Source organism: Mytilus californianus, unplaced genomic scaffold, assembly GCF_021869535.1.
Source record: "Mytilus californianus isolate M0D057914Y unplaced genomic scaffold, xbMytCali1.0.p SCAF_6, whole genome shotgun sequence".
Taxonomy (NCBI): domain Eukaryota; kingdom Metazoa; phylum Mollusca; class Bivalvia; order Mytilida; family Mytilidae; genus Mytilus; species Mytilus californianus.
Window position 1 is genome coordinate 47,507,395 of NW_026262712.1, and position 23,639 is coordinate 47,531,033.

At 32.8% G+C, this 23,639-nt stretch overlaps 1 long non-coding RNA gene across 1 annotated transcript; it reads left to right on the plus strand.

Annotated features, from left to right (window-relative positions):
* The first annotated feature begins 179 nt into the window (after window positions 1-179).
* On the plus strand, window positions 180-21,518 carry LOC127706390 (uncharacterized). The gene is made up of 5 exons (XR_007984442.1): window positions 180-289; window positions 8,118-8,228; window positions 12,336-12,422; window positions 20,256-20,330; window positions 21,486-21,518. It is a non-coding gene; the product is annotated as an uncharacterized LOC127706390 (long non-coding RNA).
* The last annotated feature ends 2,121 nt before the right edge of the window (window positions 21,519-23,639 follow it).

Consider the following 23,639-nt stretch of genomic DNA (forward strand, 5'->3'; position numbering starts at 1 on the left):
TCTGGCTGTTTCAATGATTCATAGGTGGTTTGATAGGTCTTCAATGATTCAATAGAAAACTTATATAACTGACAGCAGTTTTGTAACCATACCTTTTTTCGTAACAATAAGTTAAAATGCTTAAATTAGTTATATATTTCAAAGAATACCATGATGATGAGGATCTGATTATTTATTCTAGATCGAAAATGTGGAGCGAAGTTCTGGTCCATAGCTGGCTACATTGTAGTAATTACACTTTGGATAGCATTTCTGTCTGTGTGTCCAGTCAAAGTTTATATTGTTGAAGGTATTAATGTATTATTTTATTGAAACTTTAAGTTAAACAGTTCCTTGATTTTACCTCTTAATTTGTAAAATTAAAGATATTAGTTATACATGGGGTCAGTAAATATAATGTTTAGGAAACTATTGAACCAATGCATGTATATTAACTAAACTAAAGTGTTTTATGCACGATTAAAAGAAATGTTATTACGAATCCATAACGTATAATCGATGAAAATATTTCTTTTGTTGAATTTGTATCGAGGCTTTTTTATATCTATTTCTGATTTCAGAACTATGACTTTTAAAGTTTAAGTCCAAATCTATAGCTGCTACTCTAAGATGTTTCATAAGAACTTTTGTACATGATTAAGTTGAATATCAAATTATAAAAGTAAGAAGATGTGGTAAGATTTCCAATGAGACAACTCTCTAACAGAGACCAAATAACACAGAAATGAACAATTATAGGTCACCGTACGGCCTTCATCAATGAGCAAAAGCCATACCGCATGGTCAGCTATAAAAGGCCCCGAAATGACAAATGTAAAACAATTCAAACAAGAAAACTAACGGCCTCATAAAAGTACAAAATAATGAACGAAAAACAAGTATGATATACAGCAACAAACGACAACCACTGAATTACAGGTTCCTGACTAGCGACAGGCACATACATAATGTGGCGGGGTTAAACTAGTTATATGGCGCCAAACCCTTTCCCTTACCTGGGGTGCAACAGAACAAAACTATAACACACTATAAAAATAAGTTGAAATAAGCTTAACTAATCAGATGGATACAAATAGAAATAAATCTAACAAAAACAGAGTGGACGTGGCAGGGTACTCATACAACTCCCCCCCCCCCCCCCCCCTCCCAACAAAAAGACACTAAGTACAAATCTGAGAGTACTCACAGTTACTGACAGCTAGTTCAAAGCCAATAACAACCAATAAAAAACATCAAACATCTAAGACTAAAATATCAATCAGTACACATCAAGCCTTCAATAGATTTAGTGTAAAGACGTCATTAACAGTCAGAGAAAAAACATGACCTTGTGCAATGACAAGATACAGGTATCGACAGATTGTAGAGCCATGAATGTGCATATATAACTCGTTCGTTATGCCCGTGTGTGTAGTGATGTCATAGATTTTAACGAACGTAATCAATGCATCACTGGTAAATTATTAAATCAAGGATTTCGTTACCATAAATTACGTAAAACGTTTGCTAAGTTCTTTCATAGATACAAAGATTTGATTAGTAAATTTGGCTGTACTTGTAGAAAACTGATTAAAAACGGTATTTCACATCCTAAATTTTACGGTAATATTGTACTTAAAGCGCGGAAATCACTATGTGATCCGTGTAAACTCATCGAACCTTTAAACAGGCTTATTAGTAAAGGTTATCTTACCAATGTCGTAATTAAATCTTTGAATATAGTTTACATTGTCACTAATATCGATTTTGTCATCAGCAAATTAAAACATAACTAAATTTGTTTTTTTTTTCAAGTGGGATGTATAAAGACACACCCACGTTCGTTTAGATCTATAAAGAGGTTAAACTCCTAACTATTCTACTGTCTGTCGATACATTTATTTTTGGCATTGCACTAGTCATGTCTTCTTTGACTGTCCATGACGTTAAAATACTAAATCCCTGGGATGTGTTTTAGTTGATTTTAGTCTCTGATGCATGATTTTTTATTATTAATTGTTTTGGCTTTTAACTAGCTGTCAGTAACTGCGAGTACTCTCAAATCGTACTTTCTTGTTTATTTGACCTGTTGATAATAATTGTATTGCTTTCTTGTTATTTAATGTTATTCAGGGTTATATCTGGTCTATATACCAGCTTTGATAAGTGTTTGGTATAACTATAAATTTTCACTTCGTACTATGAACATCAAAATTATTTATTTTGTAATAATATTTCCTTTCTCTATTGGTACTGTACACGTATACCTAACAACAAAATTATTTTCATTTACCTGTGTTTAAAGTTATTGCAAATGGATGGTATTTTTGTTCAAGCATATTGTTTTTCTTTAATTGTTTAACATTTGTTACCGATATAACATGTTACTTTTATTAATCTTCCCTTACTTTATTTATTTTGTATTCAAAATTATTTATTTTGTAAAAATATTTCCTTTCTCTATTGGTACTGTACAGGTATACATAACAACAAAATTATTTTCATTTACCTGTGTTTAAAGTTATTGCAAATGGATGGTATTTTTGTTCGAGCATATTGTTTTTCTTTAATTGTTTAACATTTCTTACCGATATAACATGTTACTTTTATTATTCTTCCCTTAGTTTATTTATTTTGTTTTTACATTGTGTCATAGGTCAAATTTATTTGTTCAGTGTATGTTCAATGGTGTTAATATGTCCTTTGATTGAGTTAAGCTATTTCAGTTGATATTTTATAGTGTGTCTTTCTATGTTGTGATGTTACACTATTGTTTCAGAAAAAGGGTGAAGGTTTGGTACCATTAAAACGTTTAAACCCGCTGCATTTGTTTGCACCTGTCCTAAGTCAGGAATCTGATGTTCAGTAGTTGTCGTTTGTTGATGTGGTTCATAAGTGTTTCTCGTTTCTCGTTTTTTATATAGATTAGACCGGTGGTTTCCCCTTTGAATGGTTTTACACTAGTAATTTTTTGGGGCCCTTTATAGCTTACTGTTCGGTGTGAGCCAAGGCTCCGTGTTGAAGACCGTACTGTGACCTATAATGGTTTACTTTTATAAATTTTGACTTGGATGGAGAGTTGTCTCATTGGCACTCATACCACATCTTCTTATATCTATATATGTATATAAAAATAATATTTAGTCTGATTTTAATTTACTGATAACAAAATTAATATTAATACCAATAAAAACAATATCCAAAGAACTCATTGCAGTGTTGAATTGGAAACCTTTTAGAATAAGTTTATTCGAAGGATCGAAAAGTTTAACCAGATGGTATCTAAATTTTCGGGCTTGATAAACAACATCGCCGTAAGTAATTCAGTAAAGGTTTTAAGTAATTTGTGGTAATTCGTGAATGAATAATTTACCAGTAATACAAAGATTACGTTCATTGAAATCCAAAACGTCACAACAGACACGGATATAGCGAACGAGTTGTGATATATAAACACCGTAAGATGGTTCAAAAGGAACATCACCGTAAAAAAAAGGAAAATTAACAATCGGGAACGAAAAATCATCTCTTTTGTCGTAAATTTTAGTGTAGAGTTTCCCGTGTAAAACTGAAATATCTACATCTAGGAAAGGACAGCTATTACCGTTTATATTTGATTTATTTAAAGTAAGTTCCGTTGGATAGTCTTCGGTAGTATATATAGATAAATCTTGATTATTTAACGAAACAATATCATCAAGATAACGGTGAGTGTTGTTGAATTTATCAATTAAATGCAATTTAGACGGGCTTTACTGATATGTTTTTTTTTATGTTTAAATGTTTTGTTTAGTAGCTATAACATGCAATTTGTCAGGATTAAATTTAGATATGTCGAAAACCTAACCTATGTCATAATCACTAGATGATACAGTGTAATCATAAGCATAATTATAAACTGTGATTTCTGTAGAAAAAAAAAAATATGTGACATTTATAAAGAAATTTAAAAAAACTGGACATGACCCTTTTGGAACACCTTAAAACATCTAATCAAGTTCACTGTAAGAATGTCAAATTTGATACCTAGTTCCTGTATTCTAGATAACTTTGTTATAATTTTAGAGAACATTTGGACAGACTATATTGCTCCAATTTTAATCTGTAGTTAGATCCATCGGAATTGCACGAATTAAATTGTTGTCTTCAAGAAACTTTTCCCATTCTTCTATTATCTTTAAATAAAGTGCTGTTTGGCAACAGAAACCAGACTTTAATGGGGAAAGAAAAGGAAGAGAATGTATTAAAAATTATTAATTGATCATGTATAGCTTTTTCATAAATTTAGATAAAAACAAGGGAACACACTTACAGGTCAATAATTTCCTTTATTTAAATAGTTATTCTGACAGTGGGGATACCTGAGCAGTTTATATATATAAACTTATATGCAAGTTTTGAGGTTTTCAAACAAAGGAAACGTCGGTGCATTTGAAATTTTGAGGTGTATTGAACATGATGGACGTTGAGGCTGTTTATAAATTTTAATTGTTCATGCCATAAAAATTTCGACTTTTCGGTCATGACATTTACCACACTTCCTCAAAAAGAAATTGAATAAGAAACATTAAGTTAACTATGAGCGAGATGTAAAAAGGATGAATAAAACCAAAATGGGTAATACGGGAATCTGATACATAGTATAATAGACTGGGCTGTTTGTACATGAATAAGAATGGAAGAAAGGAGGAAGATACCGTAGGAATATTCTAACTCATAAGTCGAAAACAATCGAGCAACATGATCCCTATAAAAACAGGGAGTGATTTCAGGTGCTACAGAAAGGTAAGAAGATAATGCTGAACGTATGACACACGTCGTGTATAGCTTACTATGCGTTATGGGTTTGCTTATTGTTGAAGGCTGTACGGTGTTTTATAGTTTCTTTTATTTGCATCGTTGGCATCAGCTGGATAGTTGTCTTAAGGGTAGGATAGAGGTTGGAAGACTAAAGAATATAGCTGATGAATGTACAGTTAATACCATTTCTCATCTGCAAGCATCTTAATATGTTTTTTTGTAAATTTTCTTATTCAGAAAATAATGTTTTATTAAACCATATTTTATAAATTCTACAACATTCATTTCTTAAAAAACAGATTTAAGTTAAATAAGCATATTAAATCAAAACCTGTATACGAACAGTCATACTTGTTCGGAAATGCACCCCTCTCAAAAATCAAAAGGAAGCATTACACGTAAATATGTATTTACTTTTGATATAATTATAGACCGCATCAAAATAAAAATACGTATATAATTTTCTAAACTGCATAATAATACTGTGGAAATTACCACTCGAGAACTGACATAACATACATTTTGCTATAACCAAAAACAAGTTTTACGATAAAAGAAACGAGTTGTCGTTTCCTCTTTGTAATTTTCGTGTTTTATACAGTGATAAAATTGAGAATGGAAATGGGGAATGTGTCAAAGAGACAACAACCCAACCAAAGAGCAGAAAACAGCAGAAGGCCACCAATGGGTCTTCAATACAGCGAGAAAATCCCGCACCCGGATGTTCATTTCCTCCTTCTTACTTTGTGTATATTTCACATTCGTTAACTATAGTCGTGTCTGTACGTCTTAGATTTTAATGAACACTATCTCTATGACGAACAGGTAACTTATAAAGTTAGAGAATAAATAATTAAAAATTCCTTAAAACCTTTATTAATTTATTCTTTCAAAGATAAAAACAATTGGTACGGAATTTAGATCCTCCTGTACAAACCTTATTGTAGACGTGATATCAACCCTTATTGTACAGTTATGTTGTTAATAGAGGCCGTATATATTAATAAAGATTCATGTAAAGAAGTAGGCCCGGTAAGACCCCTTTTCGGTCCTAAAATATAGCAGTTTTACAAATTTGTAACAAATGTAACTTTTAGCTATTTTTATTGTAAAGTAGTATACGTTTGTTACATAAATATGGGTTGTTATTTTTACAATACAATGCACATGCATCAGGTAATATGCAAAACTACTGAAATCTTCACAATTTTAGCATTTTAGACGGTTTTTGTCTAAAATTGAAGTGGCCGCATTTGTGTTCAGTCATAATATTGAAATGTGTGTTATATTTGGTGATTATACATAACATATATAAAGGTTGAGACTTAACACGAATGCGGCCACATACATTTTAGACAAAAACCATCTGAAAAATGACGTTTTATGGCATATTTGATAGATTTTGCATAACTAAGCTTGAATGTGAGCGTCTTTAATGACTAAATCAGTTCAAGTCTTTCACATAAACTCATTGAATCGAACGAAGTAGACACTTAAGTGTTTAAAAAATGTCAAAAACTCTTTCATCAAATGAACTTAAAACTTTAGGCCAAAATTGGCCCTTACCGGACCTTCTTTATTCAAAAATGAGACAGAAAATAAAAAAAAAAACATTCAAAATGCATAACTTGTAGGAAAACTGACAATGCCATGATAGAAAACAACAAAATGACAACAATGGTCTACATAATATAAAAATAAGAAGATGTCATAGACCAAATAACACAGTAGTTAACAATTATAGGTCACCGTACGGCCTTCAACAATTAATAAAACCCATACCGCATGGTCAGCTATAAAAGGCTGGAAATGACAAATGTTAAATAATTCAAACGAGAAAACTAACGGCCTGATTTATGTACAAATTAATGAACGAAAAACAAGTATGATGTACAGCAACAAGCGACAACCACTGAATTACAGGTTTCTGACCTGAGACAGAAACATACAGAATGTGGCAGTGTTAATCATGTTTGCTGGCTACAAACCCTCCCCCTAACCATGGACATTGGTCAAAATTGTACAACATAAGAACAAACTATAAAACATAGAAAACTGAATATAAAGACTGAGTAAGACGAATCCCACCAAAAACCGGGAGTGATCCAAGGTACTCCAGAAAATTGGCAGACCCTGCTCCACATTAGGCATCCGTTGTGGTGCTCATAGTCAGTACTTGTTTGTTGATAAGATTTATTCCAAATAGAGGACGGAATTATGGTTACAAGAATTGGAACATATTCGTAGTCATCTGTCACACAGATATTGCATAACGGTCATCCATTAGTATAATATAATCTCTCATATCCTCAGTCTTTATGGGAAAAACCATGTCCTATTTTAATTCTTTAGGTTTATAATTTCAAAGTGTATGTCTTATATTTTCATTTCTCATCAACATGAACAATCTGCCGAACGGTTACAAAGCATACAATTAATAAAGTGTATTCTTCACAGTAATTGCTGTACTTTTATACATGTACTTACTAAACACTTGATTCTGAATAATCAAACAGTCCTAAAATAGTTAACCCGAATAATTCAGTCCCTCCCCGTGGTCGACTCTCCAACTCGCGAGGGCCTGAACTCTCTTTACGATAAAAAACGCGTCTCGAATCCATGATTTAGATTGTTGGTCTCTGGGAAAAAGAGGAGATCCAATCATTTGATAGCCTTATTTCATCGAGATTGATAAATCCCGAACGAATTCCGAATTATTGTTTGACGATGTTTTAATGACCAGGCCTTTAGGCATTAATGTAACCACCGTAGAGCAGCAGATTATTACGACTGAATATCGGGTTATGAAATGGTAGAAACTTCCTAACAATTTTGTTTTGTTTAAGATTGAGTAATAAATGGTGGAATGAGGTAAAGTGTATCGTGCGATTGAATACTTTTTTGAATTTAAGAATTTTTTATTTTGTCAGAAAGTATGTAATTGCACTTAAACGATACGAAGAAAATAACAATTGTATCCCGATCGTCATGATTCAAGTATTTCTTTTAATAACTTTGAAATACGAGAAGTATATAAATCGTGCGAGATAATGACAAGTCAAAAAAAAAAAGAACAGATAATCACTTGTCGTTTTTATATGAAGGAAACACGTATTGAACTCTGTTGAATAGTTGTCTTATTGGCAATAATACCAAATCGTCTTACTTTAAAATGGCAAGTTTGGAGTTGTTTCTGTCTGAGTAGAGACAATGATACAGTATGGCAGGTTAGGTAAGAGACTCTTAACTTACAACACATTACAACAACATTTTTCATAAATTCCACGTTACTAGTGTATTAATGATATTGCAATGATTTTTAAGTATTATATTGTCAGGTGTATTGAAAAAGATTTTTGAATGGCGTTGTTATAAAGGTATATCGAAAATGATTTCTGACTGGAGTTGTTGTAAATATAATGTATGTAGGAAACCGAGGCCAATTTCAGGTAAGATGACGTTCTTTCAATATTTCTAAAAGGAAAAGAGTATTGTTTTTGAAAAAGTTACTATCGTGAATTAGGGATATGACGATCGCAATTGAAGTTGTAAAACAGATATTGATTACATCTTGTACGTTGATATAATGCTAACGAAAATTTAAACCTCACGAGCTCAGCAGATTGTGTCAACTTAGTCATTCATCCTATCATCGTTGTATATACCTCGCATATACCTTTTCGTACTCTAAGTTATGGAAATCACGATTTCTAGAATTAAATCGTTGTATGACAAAAGTCATGTATATGTTCATATAAAAAGAAAAGATATTTTTTGGAAAAAAGTTGTTAACAATATTGTATAAGATAATTGCTCTTTGATAATGTACGTTTTAATTTGATATGATGACGGGATAGGGTATGTCATTTGTATTAATTCACTTTGATATGTTATACTTTAACAGCAGTTTATCATTTCTAGAAGATTTTTAGATAAAAATAAGAAAATGTGGTATAATTGCCAATGAGAGAACTCTCCACCAGAGACCAAATGACATAGAAGTTAATAACTATAGATCACCGTACGGCCTTCAACAAACTCATACTGCATAGTCAGCTATTAAAGGCCCCGAAATGACAAATGTAAAACAGTTCAACGAAAATTAACGGCCTGATTTATGTAAAAAAATATGAATGAAATACAAATATGATATTCAGCAACAAACGACAACCACTGAATTACAGGCTCTTGACTTGCAACAGGCATAACCAGAATGTGGCGGGGTTAAACATGTAAGCGGGCGCCAATCTCTCCACCTAACCCGTGTCAGTGTTGTAACAGTACAATATATGAACAAACTATGATTTTATAGTCTTTTTACGAAATTATGCAACCGAATCCATGACTGATTCAAACAGGAATAATATTATCCTGTCAGATTTACATAACATATTTACTTTAATGATAAACGATATTACAAAAGACATTGACTGTGATTGCATGTAATAAAAATGAATGCCAATGCTTATTTGTTAACCATGTTTTAACCAAAATTGCATTGCATGACGGTTGTACGACTAGGCAAATAAAAGGAACAAATAGTAAGCCTGCTAATGGTAATCAATATGACATTATTTCCGAAGGCGTGTGCATTAAACTCTCTTACTTATGGATGTTTTTAAAAGTCATTGAACTACATGTCCGGGATGTTACAAATGCTTGGTAACTATCAAATTGTAACAACAGTATGGTAACGCGTGAATAAGCATTCGAACCAAACAACTGTGCGAAAATTATAACCCTCACTTAAGAAACGGTACGTCATTTTCAAATGAAAACATATTTGTTGTTATAGATTACAATTATATTTAATGTGTTATTATTTGGGATACCCTTTCATTAGAAAAGCAGATAAAGAACATATTTTTAATGAGTCAATAATGTGTTTCAAAGAGATTTTTTGTCAAAGAAATTGACTTTGATGTCTTTGTTAATATACTGCATGCAAGCAAACGAGATCAATTTCAAGTAGGTTTAAGATCGGAGTCTAATCGCATATGCCACGAGCGGGGCAGATCTAACCATAAAATATAACTATAACATCTTTTGTTTGAGTTCACAAACTATGAAGGAAACAAATTATACGGAAAACCTGCCTTTATGACATTCTTAACAGTCAACAAATGATGGCTATTTGACAAATGGTCCCTCCAGGAAGAACATATAATAATAGCCATCGGCAACAACGGAAAGAAGTCATATACAATATGAATAATAAATTGCAGTTTTAGTTCGGTCGCACAAGAATTGCAAAACTGAGTACGACATAATTGAAACATGCAAACCTCTGTTTGTTGGCGATAGAACGGATAAGTCATAACTGACAATGCCATGGCAAAAAAAAATTAAAAAAAATAAAAAGACAAACAACAGTACACAAAACAAAACATAGAAAACTAAAGACTGAGCAACATGAATCCCACCTTAAACTGGGGGAGATCTCAGGTTGTCCGGAAGGGTAAGCAGATCCTGCTCTACATGTGTTATTCGTCGTGTTGCTCCTGAACGTATAAACCTGGTGGAAAGTCTTATTCGTAAAACATGATTGATTGATTGGTGTTTAACGTCACTATCAGAAATATTGTACTATTTCATGGCTGTCAGAGTTTTATTGGTGAAGGACGACCGAGTGCCCTAAGAGAACCACTGACCTTCGGTGAGAAAACTGACAATCCAAGTCAAAAGACATTGGAGTCGAGCGTTCCTGCCACGATCGAGATTCGAACTCACAATCTCAGTGTTTTTAGGCTAGTGATCCAATAGTTCGACTACTTAGACTACTGCTGATCAACTGGGAGATATATACTTCGTATGAAGGTGCTGATGGAATTTTGGTACATAGAAATGGAAATTGAGAAGATGAAATCATCTCTTTTGACGTAAAGTTTTGTCCTCAACCGAACCTCATTCTCAATTTCTAGATGCAAGTCAAGATATGAGGCATCTGTTGTATCCTTTATTTCAAGTTCGATGGGATAGATGCGTTCAACAGAGTCACCAAACTTTGAATTATAAATTGAGAGGACATCTACAAATGTATATAGCGGAACGTGAAGTTAAAGGACAAGGCTAGTTTCTTTTCATTCTTCAATAGAAGCTCCTGTATGTAGTCAGTCTCATATGAATAAAGTAACCAGTAGGGAAGAAGAGGAGCACAGTTATTCCCATGGGAATGCCGATTGGTTGTTGAAAAACACGTCCTCCAAACGTAACAAATATTTTTTTTTCAATCAAGAAATTAAGCATCTTGATAATGTCAGTTTCAGAGAATTTTTTGTTTGAATAAGAGTGATTTTATAAATTCGATTTATTCCTCCCTACGACAAGGTACTTGTAACAACTTTGACCATTCATTTTGATGACACAAATCAAATGTTTCAATATCATCAAAGGAGGCAAGAGACTTTGATTGTATGTACTCCAACAGATCTTTCGAATTTCTAGTATCCATATCTGTTTGAAGCCGCTCCTAGAGTAGGTAGTTTCACAATAACTTTGAAGCCAGGCTTTGCTGATACAATTGATGTTAATATTTAAGATAGAGGTTTCTTGGAGCACTTGAATTATAACGTTGTTTGTATGGACACTTATGTAATTTAGGTATCCAATGTCAGTGATGGAAGATACAGTTCTTCATCTTTATTTGAAATTCCAAGGAGCATAGAACAGAACTATTTATTATTCAGGATTTGTCCTTGGTAAGTGTCAAGAGGGTATATGTTGAGTTGCCAAGCGAATTGTCAATACATAATCCTTTATCAAGCAGTTTATATGATGTGATTTACACACAGAAACGATGTTGTTTCGGGCTTTATCTGCGGGGACAAAATCATATCTGTCATGGAGGAAGGACAGGTGCACAGCTACATTTGGGTCTTTTCAGCTTTGTAATTCTAATTTATCTCAATCATATCACATCCATTTATTGTTATCATCAACCTCTGTTTGTTGGCGATAAGACTGATTATAAGTTATGTCATGATAATTACGAAATTGCTATCTTTAAATTATAAATTTACCTTGATATATGTCGATTTCCTATAAACTTATGATACTTCATAAAACCTAAGAGGAGTGTTTCTTCTGATTTTGGTTTGTTGTCCCTTAGTGGTAGTATCCAACTTCACAAAATGTAATAGCTGTAATTAGATAAAGAAGATCCTGTAGTAACGACCTTTTCCCCCTGCTTTCAACCGTATAACGTACCGTGTTTGATGTTATTGTCCAAGCTATCGGTTGTCCTGTTGCAATCTCTACAAGGTAGGTATGACATTATATGTTTGAAATTTTTGACATAATTTCTTGATAAGAAAGTCCAGGTCAGACTAATTGGACCATGTGTTCTTCTTTGTTGTTTTTCTTGTTTGTGTGGGTATTAAGTGTTTTTAATCTAGTGTTAATGAATGATTGGGTCTGAGCAGTGTCTTTTTTTACGATTTTATTTTATTCCTTTATGTGTATTACTTATTTTTGAAGTTGAATTGGAAATGTATCATCGCAATATATCTTTGCTTATAAACTAACATTATGAGGATATTATATAAATTGTATTGCAGTTTTTAGAGGTGTGTCTTTGTGTGTGCTGACAGTTTTAATTTTGATTATTGTATGGTGCATCCCGGAATCGACCATCAACTGTGAAAGTACGTATTATGTGTATCTTAAGAGCTTTTAATTAAAATTTTGATCGCTTACCCCTTGTTCAAACTTCCCCTTTTCGTTTACATAAAATATTCATCATTAAGATGCATGTGATAAAATAAACGTCACAAAAAATACGTCACTTTTTGTGGTGTTGATACATTCGTGTGACGCACAGTTTATAATTCTATTGTGGTTTCCTGGTGTACTGTCGTAAATTCCTGCGAGGTGTCCGTTGTTATTCTGTGGTTTACATATTTTAATGTACTATTATATTATTTATTTATGTATTTCTCTGTCCTGAGTGTTCTTGCGTTTATTTGTACTGTATTCCTGTCACTTAATGTTGTCATTTGAGCGGTATTTGTAACATTGCCACATACGCGGGAGGTTTGGCTAGCCATAAAACCAGGTTCAACCCACCATTTTTTCTTAAAACGTCCTGTACCAAGTCAGGAATATGGCAGTTGTTATCAAATAGTCTGTTTCTTTGTATGTTGGCGTTTGTTATTGTTGCAGTTCAGTGTTTCTGTTGTTCCGTTGTTTTTCTCTTATAGTTGATGTGTTTCCCTCGGTTTTCGTTTGTGACCCGGATTTGTTTTCGCTTAATCGATTTATGACTATTGAACAGCTGTATACTACTGTTACCTTTATGTATTCTACTTTTTAGAAAGGAAGACTAACAATAAGGATTGGTTCTTTGTGTACTCATTAATTCACAAATGATGATACTTTCCATTTGATTTTGGTCAGCAAACTTTCATGATACTTGATGTTTATAAAGTGATTCCTTGAAAATAGATTTTTTTTCCGAGGATTAACAAAGCATGTTATTGAGCATTCATAAGGTTAAAGTTAAAATACTTCTAGATCCAAAGTGATTGTGGAAAAAAATGTTTTTTCTGTAAAATTGATAATCTGAAATCTATGAATGGTCTTTGATTTGCCTTTGCATGATTTAGAAAAAGGTTAAGCTTCACAAAATTCCGTACAACAAATGGTACATTGCCGGCTCATCTTCATGTTCTACAGAGGAATTTTCCATTAGATTGACAAAACTTCTATCCGAAGTGAAATAGGGTCTTCCGAAATACTGTGAAATGTTTACTCCCGTAGTGGTATTACCGATTTGTGGATTCCAAAGAACTTCTGGATGATTTCAAATCTCGGTCTTTCTCTGATATTAATTCTTCAAAACGTTTGATTTTTCAACCCTGTATACCACCATTCCCCATGTGAAATTGAAATATCGTCTAAAAGAAATAATCCAGAATGCATTTCAAGATAAAAATGATAGCAAACGCTATAAATTCATTGCTTTGGGATAAACTACGGCATATTTTGTAAATAGTGAACAAAAAGGTAAAACACAGAGGAACAAATCATCAGTATGCTGGAGTTTCTTATTGACAACATATTCGTAGACCTTTTCAACAAATTGTCGTCATTTCTATGGAAACGAACTGCGTGCCTCTCCTTGCCGACCTTTCCTTCAGACACTTATCAAAAACAAAAAGATCAAAGAAGCCAGATCATTTAATTTCACATCATACAATTATAGCTTTTGTATGAGCTGAAAGAAGTATATTGACTGAGGACGAAGTCCGAGATCGATACACAGCTTTAAGTCGATATATCCTCGTATCGACCTCATTTGGTTGGTCGATTGTATCAGATATTCTAAAAATAACCATTCAATATCACTTTTCTAAAAATAACCGTGCAATATCACTTTTCTATCTGCTGTTTTCAGTCTTCCTTTAAAAATATAGTTGAACATGTGACTCTTTCTAAACGAATCAAATTAGTATAATATTCAGATATATTGATGATGTTCTTTCCATTAACAATCCAAACTTTTCTGATTGAGTTCCATTAATATATCCTCCAGAACTAGAAATAAAAGAAACAACAGACACGGCTTCCTGCGCTCCATTTTTAGCTCACCTGGCCCAAAGGGCCAAGTGAGCTTTTCTTATCACTTGGCGTCCGTCGTCCGTCGTCGTCCGTCGTCGTTAACTTTTACTAAAATCTTCTCCTCTGAAACTACTGGGCCAAATTTGACCAAACTTAGCTAAAATCATCATTGGGGTATTTAGTTTAAATAATGTGTCCGGTGACCCGGCCAACCAACCAAGATGGCCGCCATGGCTAAAAATAGAACATAGGGATAAAATGTAGATTTTGGCTTATATCTCTGAAACCAAAGCATTTAGAGCAAATCTGACATGGGTTAAAATTGTTTATCAGGTCAAGATCTATCTGCCCTGAAATTTTCAGATGAGTCTGACAACCCATTGTTGGGTTGCTGCCCCTGAATTGGTAATTTTAAGGAAATTTTGCCGTTTTTGGTTATTATCTTGAATATTATTATAGATAGAGATAAACTGTAAACATCAATAATGTTCAGCAAAGTAAGATCTACAAATAAGTCCACTTGATCAAAATGGTCAGTTGACCTCTTAAGGAGTTATTGCCCTTTATAGTCAAATTTTGACCATTTTTCGTACATTTTTGTAATTTTTTACAAAAATCTTCTCCTCTGAAACTGCTAAGACAAATTTAACAAAACTTGTCCACAATCATCATTAGGGTATATAGTTTAAAAAATATGTCCGATGACCCCGCCCGCGAACCAAGATGGCCGACATGGATAAAAAATAGTACATAGGGTAAAATGCAGTTTTTGGCTCATATCTCTGAAACCAAAGCATTTAGAGCAAATCTGATGAGTATAAAATTGTTCAATAGGTCAAGATCTATCTGCCCTGAAATTTTCAGACCAATCAGGCAACCCGTTGTTGGGTTGCTGCCCCTGAATTGGTAATTTTAAGGAAATTTTGCCGTTTTTGGTTATTATCTTGAATATTATTATAGATAGAGATAAACTGTAAACAGCAATAATGTTCAGCAAAGTAAGATCTACAAATAAGTCAACTTGACCAAAATGGTCAGTTGACCCCTTAAGGAGTTATTGCCCTTTATAGTCAATTTTCAACAATTTTTTGGTAAATTTTTGTAATCTTTTACAAAAATCTTCTCCTCTAAAACTACTAAGACAAATTTAACCAAACTTGTCCACAATCATCATTAGGGTATCTAGTTTAAAAAATGTGTCCGATGACCCCGCCCGCGAACCAAGATGGCCGACATGGATAAAAAATAGTACAATGGGTAAAATGCAGTTTTTGGCTCATATCTCTGAAACCAAAGCATTTAGAGCAAATCTGATGAGTATAAAATTGTTCAATAGGTCAAGATCTATCTGCCCTGAAATTTTCAGACCAATCAGGCAACCCGTTGTTGGGTTGCTGCCCCTGAATTGGTAATTTTAAGGAAATTTTGCCGTTTTTGGTTATTATCTTGAATATTATTATAGATAGAGATAAACTGTAAACAGCAATAATGTTCAGCAAAGTAAGATCTACAAATAAGTCAACTTGACCAAAATGGTCAGTTGACCCCTTAAGGAGTTATTGCCCTTTATAGTCAATTTTCAACAATTTTTTGGTAAATTTTTGTAATCTTTTACAAAAATCTTCTCCTCTAAAACTACTAAGACAAATTTAACCAAACTTGTCCACAATCATCATTAGGGTATCTAGTTTAAAAAATGTGTCCGATGACCCCGCCCGCGAACCAAGATGGCCGACATGGATAAAAAATAGTACAATGGGTAAAATGCAGTTTTTGGCTCATATCTCTGAAACCAAAGCATTTAGAGCAAATCTGATGAGTATAAAATTGTTCAATAGGTCAAGATCTATCTGCCCTGAAATTTTCAGACCAATCAGGCAACCCGTTGTTGGGTTGCTGCCCCTGAATTGGTAATTTTAAGGAAATTTTGCCGTTTTTGGTTATTATCTTGAATATTATTATAGATAGAGATAAACTGTAAACAGCAATAATGTTAAACAAAGTAAGATCTACAAATAAGTCAACTTGACCAAAATGGTCAGTTGACCCCTTAAGGAGTTATTGCCCTTTATAGTCAATTTTCAACAATTTTTTGGTAAATTTTTGTAATCTTTTACAAAAATCTTCTCCTCTGAAACTACTAAGACAAATTTAACCAAACTTGTCCACAATCATCATTAGGGTATCTAGTTTAAAAAATGTGTCCGATGACCCCGCCCGCGAACCAAGATGGCCGACATGGATAAAAAATAGTACAATGGGTAAAATGCAGTTTTTGGCTCATATCTCTGAAACCAAAGCATTTAGAGCAAATCTGATGAGTATAAAATTGTTCAATAGGTCAAGATCTATCTGCCCTGAAATTTTCAGACCAATCAGGCAACCCGTTGTTGGGTTGCTGCCCCTGAATTGGTAATTTTAAGGAAATTTTGCCGTTTTTGGTTATTATCTTGAATATTATTATAGATAGAGATAAACTGTAAACAGCAATAATGTTAAACAAAGTAAGATCTACAAATAAGTCAACTTGACCAAAATGGTCAGTTGACCCCTTAAGGAGTTATTGCCCTTTATAGTCAATTTTTAACAATTTTTTTGTAAATTTTTGTAATCTTTTACAAAAATCTTCTCCTCTGAAACTACTAAGACAAATTTAACCAAACTTGTCCACAATCATCATTAGGGTATCTAGTTTAAAAAATGTGTCCGATGACCCCGCCCGCGAACCAAGATGGCCGACATGGATAAAAAATAGTACATAGGGTAAAATGCAGTTTTTGGCTCATATCTCTGAAACCAAAGCATTTAGAGCAAATCTGGTGAGTATAAAATTGTTCAATAGGTCAAGATCTATCTGCCCTGAAATTTTCAGACCAATCAGGCAACACGTTGTTGAGTTGCTGCCCCTGAATTGGTAATTTTAAGAAAATTTTGCAGCTTTTGGTTATTATCTTGAATATTATTATAGTTAGAGATTAACTGTAAACAGCAATTATGTACAGCAAAGATAGATCTACAAATAAGGCAACATGACCAAAATTGTCAATTGACCCCTTAAGGAGTTATTGCCCTTTATAGTCAATGTTTTACAATTTTCATAAATTTTGTAAATTTTTGTAAATTTTTACAAAGTATTTTCCACTGTAACTACCGGGCCAAGTTCATTATAGATAGAGATAATAGTGAGGAGCAAGAATGTTCAGTAAAGTAAGATCTACAAAAAAAGTAAAATCACAAAAATACTGAACTCCGAGGAAAATTCAATCGGAAAGTCCCTAATCACATGGCAAAATCAAATGACAAAACACATCAAACGAATGGACAACAACTGTCATATTCCTGACTTGGTACAGGCATTTTCAAATGTAGAAAATGGTGGATTGAACCTGGTTTTATAGCGCTAAACCTCTCACTTGTACGACAGTCTTATCAAATTTCGTTATATTTACAACGATGCGTGAACAAAACAGACATTATAAATAAAATAGTCAAATATGGGTACAGCAGTCATCACTGTGTTACAATATCAAAACAAACAATTATTTACAAAAAAAGCACAAAAGCATCTATCAAATTAAGACCCACATTCATTGCTTCGCGTGTCTGACGTCAGAAAATGTAAACGTCACATAAGAAAAAAGTTTGTCATTCAATGTCTATTCAAAACAATTTTATAATTTCACATGGGGAATGTTGGTATACAGGGTATACAAACACATCACCATCACCAAAACACAATTTTGTCATGAATCCATCTGTGTCCTTTGTTTAATATGCACATAGACCAAGGTGAGCGACACAGGCTCTTTAGAGCCTCTAGTTAGACTTATACGTCGAGTTTGACATAAGTAGTCATCTCAGTATCAGAATGTATGACTAACGAGACGATTTTAATTTTGAAATTATAAATTCGCCCCACCTTAGCAGCAATATACCAACTTCACTTGCATATGAGATATACATTTCCCAACTCATGCGGTATTCAAGAGCTTGCAGCTTCTACCCAGACTTTATAAAACGTCACCAGTGTGTAAGCAGAAAGTTGACGAACCAGGGTAATGTCAAAGAACGTCTCGTCCTTTTTCTAAAAAAAAATCATTTGGAGGTATCAATACCTTGTTGATAAATAATCTGTATCAACTTCACAAATAACAAAGTTAGAAGTTTAGATTGTAGGTACTGACGTTGTTAATCATTCTAATTACGTGTTACAATGCTCTTCTTATTTGTCTTTTTATATTTTTAACCTTTACTGTTTAGTCAATTCTTGGTAATAAACCTTTGCCGTGACTAGGTATTTATACATCCCGCAATTGTGTTATTGTGCTATGGTTATTTTTGCATTCTTGTCTTTCTTTTTTGCTTATGTACTTTGTCTATAGAGTGTCTTTATGCTATTTATTTTTTTCTTTGTTGAAAGAGTTATTTGTTTTTATAGTGATTAAGATTATAACCCAATGTTGACTGCTGTACACCAATTTGTTACATTTTTACCTATTATGTCTATTTGTTTTGCTCACACATTGTTGTTAATATAATGGAATTCTATATGACTGTCATACAAGTGAGATGTTCAGCTAGTTATACAACCAGGTTTAATCCACTATTTTCTACATAAGGAAATGCCTGTAGCAAGTCAGGAATATGACGGTTGTTTTCTATTCGTTTGATGTATTTGAGCTTTTGCCATTTGATAAAGGACTTTCCATTTTGAGTTTTCCTTGGAGTTCGGTATTTTTGTTATTTTACTTTTTTCAATTCAATTATACTATGCCGTAGTTTTTTTGTGGCGTGCAATTTGTCTTAAATTCAGGAACATATTTCTGTTTGGACATGTCAGTTGACATTCATTGTATACATTGATACGCTTAAGTGTTGCATATTAGAATGTGTGTGTGTGCGCTGACATTGTATAATATGATATGAAAATGCGGTTCAGACGTCCATTCATTAATATTTCAGTTTTCTGACAAACTATTTTGAACCATGCTTACCAAACTAGACTTGAAAACGGTCAAACGGAAGAGAATTGCCTATTACCTTTAAGGTCAATATATCAGAGCTCAAGGTCATAGCGTATATTGTTAGTTTGAACACTGAAAAGTTGCACAATTTTTGTCATATAATATATCTCTTCAACCAATGTGTTAACGTTTACCTAAGAAATGAATGCTTCTTTTTGTAATTTTATTGGGATGTAAAAGTGTTGACCGAAACACATTTTGTTGGAAGCGCGGAAGTGCTTCATTCTAAAAATGTGTGCACGATCAACACTTTTACAACCCTATCAAATTACTAAAAGAAACATTCATTTCTTATAATTACATCTTTATGTTAAGACCACGAATAAAAAGTTTTATCAAGTTTTTCTTTTATTTTCCTGTGCACTTTTTTGTGGAAGCACGTGTCATCACGAATGTAACATTTCATTTTGATATGAAGGTTAATTTTTAATTTTTGAGTGACGCGCAATTGTTGTTAGCCAATGAAACTAATGGATTCTCGTGAAACATACATGTAATGTAATTATTCTAATTTTGTTTTATGATACCAAATATCGAAGTCTCGTATTGATTTTTAAATTCGTTAATAATTGAGATCCGGATGTAACAAGATTCCAACTACTTTAGAGGTCCTCTGAAAAATATCTTGGTTAAAGCAGCAATTAATAGATTAATTAATTTATCATAGATTTATATATTCATAGTTTTTACTTTATATTTATTCTGGTTTTTTTTAGGGCTTTCAATTGAACATGAAATAAAGAACACTCCATGAGTAAAAAGAAAACCAAACATAGTGTTATCATTTGGATTTTAAGTTCAAGCTGTCTCGTGCAAATGCTAATCAAGTTATTGTTACTATAACATGTTTATTATCTAAAATAATATTAATATATCTGTATTTGAAAATTTTAGACCAGTATTATGTGTTATGTGTTTTGGTACCGATATGTGGATTTATAATTGCTGTTTTGTGTTTGAACAAGGAAGGTAATCATAATCATCAAATTAGAACATCACGTTATAAATGTATTTGGAAGCAAACGCATTTAAAAGTTTAACATAATGCCGAATGTACATAATTTTGTAAACTAAATCATGTATCGCAGAAATTATTTGAAATATTAAAACAATAACAATGATAGAATATGTAGATATTACCAATGAGAACGTGGTAATAGTAGAAACATACACACAACACCATAACCAAACGAAAGCCGACGAAAAAGAAACACGCATCAAGAATACACTAAGCAGAAACCTAAAGATAGAGCATCACTTTAAAAACAAAACAAACTGGGGTGGAACAGACGTAAATAATTTAATATGTTATTACATCATGAGAGGTTCTTGAATTATATGTACTCTCACAGATCCCGGGGACTTTTAATTTGCATATATGATTCACGCCGCCCAAAGAGAATATACTCTTTTTAAGAGATGTTGAAGCCCTGTTTGGATTGCTTATAAAACAGAACATCATGAACCAGTAAAATTGTTAATGGAAAATTGTTCATTGATGTTAGTATAACCATCAAATTGTATGTATTGTTTGTGAAGATAGTCGTGTAATTTAAGTATCAAGTAGTGTGGAGAGAGATCCATTTCTTGATCTTTGACTGTAAATCTGCGTTAAAATACTTTTCAGCAAGAAAAAAATAAAAGATGAAAGAAAAGGACAGTATTCGGAGGTTTACAATTCAGATTCGTTGATATCAGACAAAGTGTATATTTGCTTTGCGATTAATGCATGCGTAGCCGGAGACGCTTATTCTGTCAACCTTTCCTGTCTTGCTCCGTGATCAATATATTTAAATGAATTACGAATAAACCACTATATTTATGTTTTCGGGTGAAGAGAGATCTATTTCTTCATCTTCGGCTGTACATTCAAAATAAAATGAAACGGCTATAGAATTATTCAGAACTTCCCCCGTAGTGAAACAAAAACTTGGCTAGACTATAGAGATTATTCCAAGTTTGATATAAGATTTAATCAAAGCCTATGATAAGGTTATTTTATGTTCACATGGACACATTATTTTCTTTTTCTTGGGTCATTTGAATGCGTTCACATCCTCAAATTTAAATCATAATTACAAACAGAAAAAAGATATGTATACTGCAAGCACATTAATTTTTTAGATGCAAAAGAAACGAAAACTATTGTTGAACATGGTAAGTAACACTATATTTCAAACCTTTGCACATTTGTTTATGAGCAAAATTATTATGAAATAATTTCGAAAGAAGCATATATTTGATCGAGTTAAATTTAGTAATTTACATATATATATTTGTATTTTCTCTGTCACCAAATTACTTTTGAATTTGTTCTGATCTATGTCGTAAAATACAAATTAATATATTGCCTTTGTGGATTTTCACATGTAGGCTAACTTAGATCTTAGAGTGTTCAAAGAGTGAAACAGGCAATATCAAATTAGTAAAATAAAGAAAAGAAAAATACAGCCTACCTGTCAAACTGGTCATTAATGGTTTCAGAATCAAAGCAGATGTAGATGTTGATTATAATTTTCAGCAACAACAAAAAAGTATGAAAGAATATGACAGTATTAATTTTGGAGGTTTACAATTCAGTATCGTGGATAACAATTATTTGTTTCTATACATTAACAAGGAGTGTCCTTTGCTCACTTGTGACATCCGACAAGCGTGCATTTGCATTGCAGCTGATGTACGCATACCTGAAGATGCTTAATAACTTGTCCTCTCTTTCGATTTTTTTTAGATTTGATCAATATAATTTTAATAAATTTACGAGTAAACTACTTTTCCTTATAATTATGTTTTATGAAGTGCATAGTTTGAATAGTAATGGAAGTATATAAAATAGCTGCATATAATTACATATTATGCAATTGTATTTCATAAATCTTCCTAACACTTGAATGTTGCCACTTCCCTGGTTTTTAAAGGTTTTATTCACACTGTGCTATATCATACTTTGCAGACACCATTAAACAAGCTATTGCAATTAAAATAAGGGGTTATTTTCATATCAGCAGTAACGTATAAAATATGTATTGTCGATACATTAAATGAATTTTATTGCAATCATGTAAGGCGTACATACATAACAGGTATAACTGAGTTCATGCATCAACAGCCTAGAAGCAAGTATAAACGGCATGAAAATACAGATATACCATTAAAATTTGATGATTTATCACTAAGAAAAATATTTGAAAGTTTAGATTTATTTGGCTCTTATATAGGTGTCCGGGTTAGTCAATAATTTTGATCCTTCTTGATCATGTCTGCTCTTCAACGTCTGTACTAGGGTTTGGATTTTGGAATGTTTTGACCGTGTACTTCACGACCGAGACATTAAGTGTCAAATTTAAAAAAAATCGCCTTTCTTTTACATATCCAGTGCAGTCAAAATTAGAATCGTTAATATTTTTCAAAATAAAACGTGACTGGAAGTGAAGGGTTGTTACTGATGTGTACCATGACAAGACCACATGGATGAATTTATTGTGCGGCATATATGCAACAAAATATGCTCCTCTCCAAATTTTTATGAATCTGGAGAACCTTGATTTCTTCTTGAACATGGCGTTTACCAATGGCATAAACTTGCAATAAATGACTTCGAAAATCATAACACCACAACTTTATGAATATCCTACTACAAGAATATCCGACATGTTCCTGTTCAATAACCTTTTGTTGGTTTTCAAAAACTGTGTATTTCACTAAATTATAAAATATATAGGCGCAGTGATTTCGTGTCATGAAATCTTTCTTTTCAGTTACATTAACATAGTTTGGCACTAGTTATGTGTGGTTATCGTAGAAAAGTATTCCTTTCATTGAGATGAACTATCCTTTATCTTACATAAAAGCGTATTTATTGTTGAGATAACTCATTGGTGCTACTTTTCTATAAAATTTCTGGCATTTTGTAATTAAAAATTGGTTTTTGCAGTCCACCCACCCGAATAATATACCCTATTCATACGTTATTTTCTGCCAAATCATTTAACCTAAAATTGACGGGCCCCATGATTGTCTAAACGTTTGAATTATGTCTTTTCTGTTAATGAGAATTTGGCGGGTAATTCATGACAGTATGTTTTACACGTCTTTGTCAGTTATATATTATATAAGGGACCGGTCAAAATTTATCAAGGCATGGGACCGGCGCAAATTAGCATGGGACATACACTTGGGACCATGATTTTTTTCAACTTATGTGCATTGGACATTGACTATTGTTTTTATTAGGGACCGTTCAATATTTATCTGAGGGATGGGGCGGGGCAAATACTT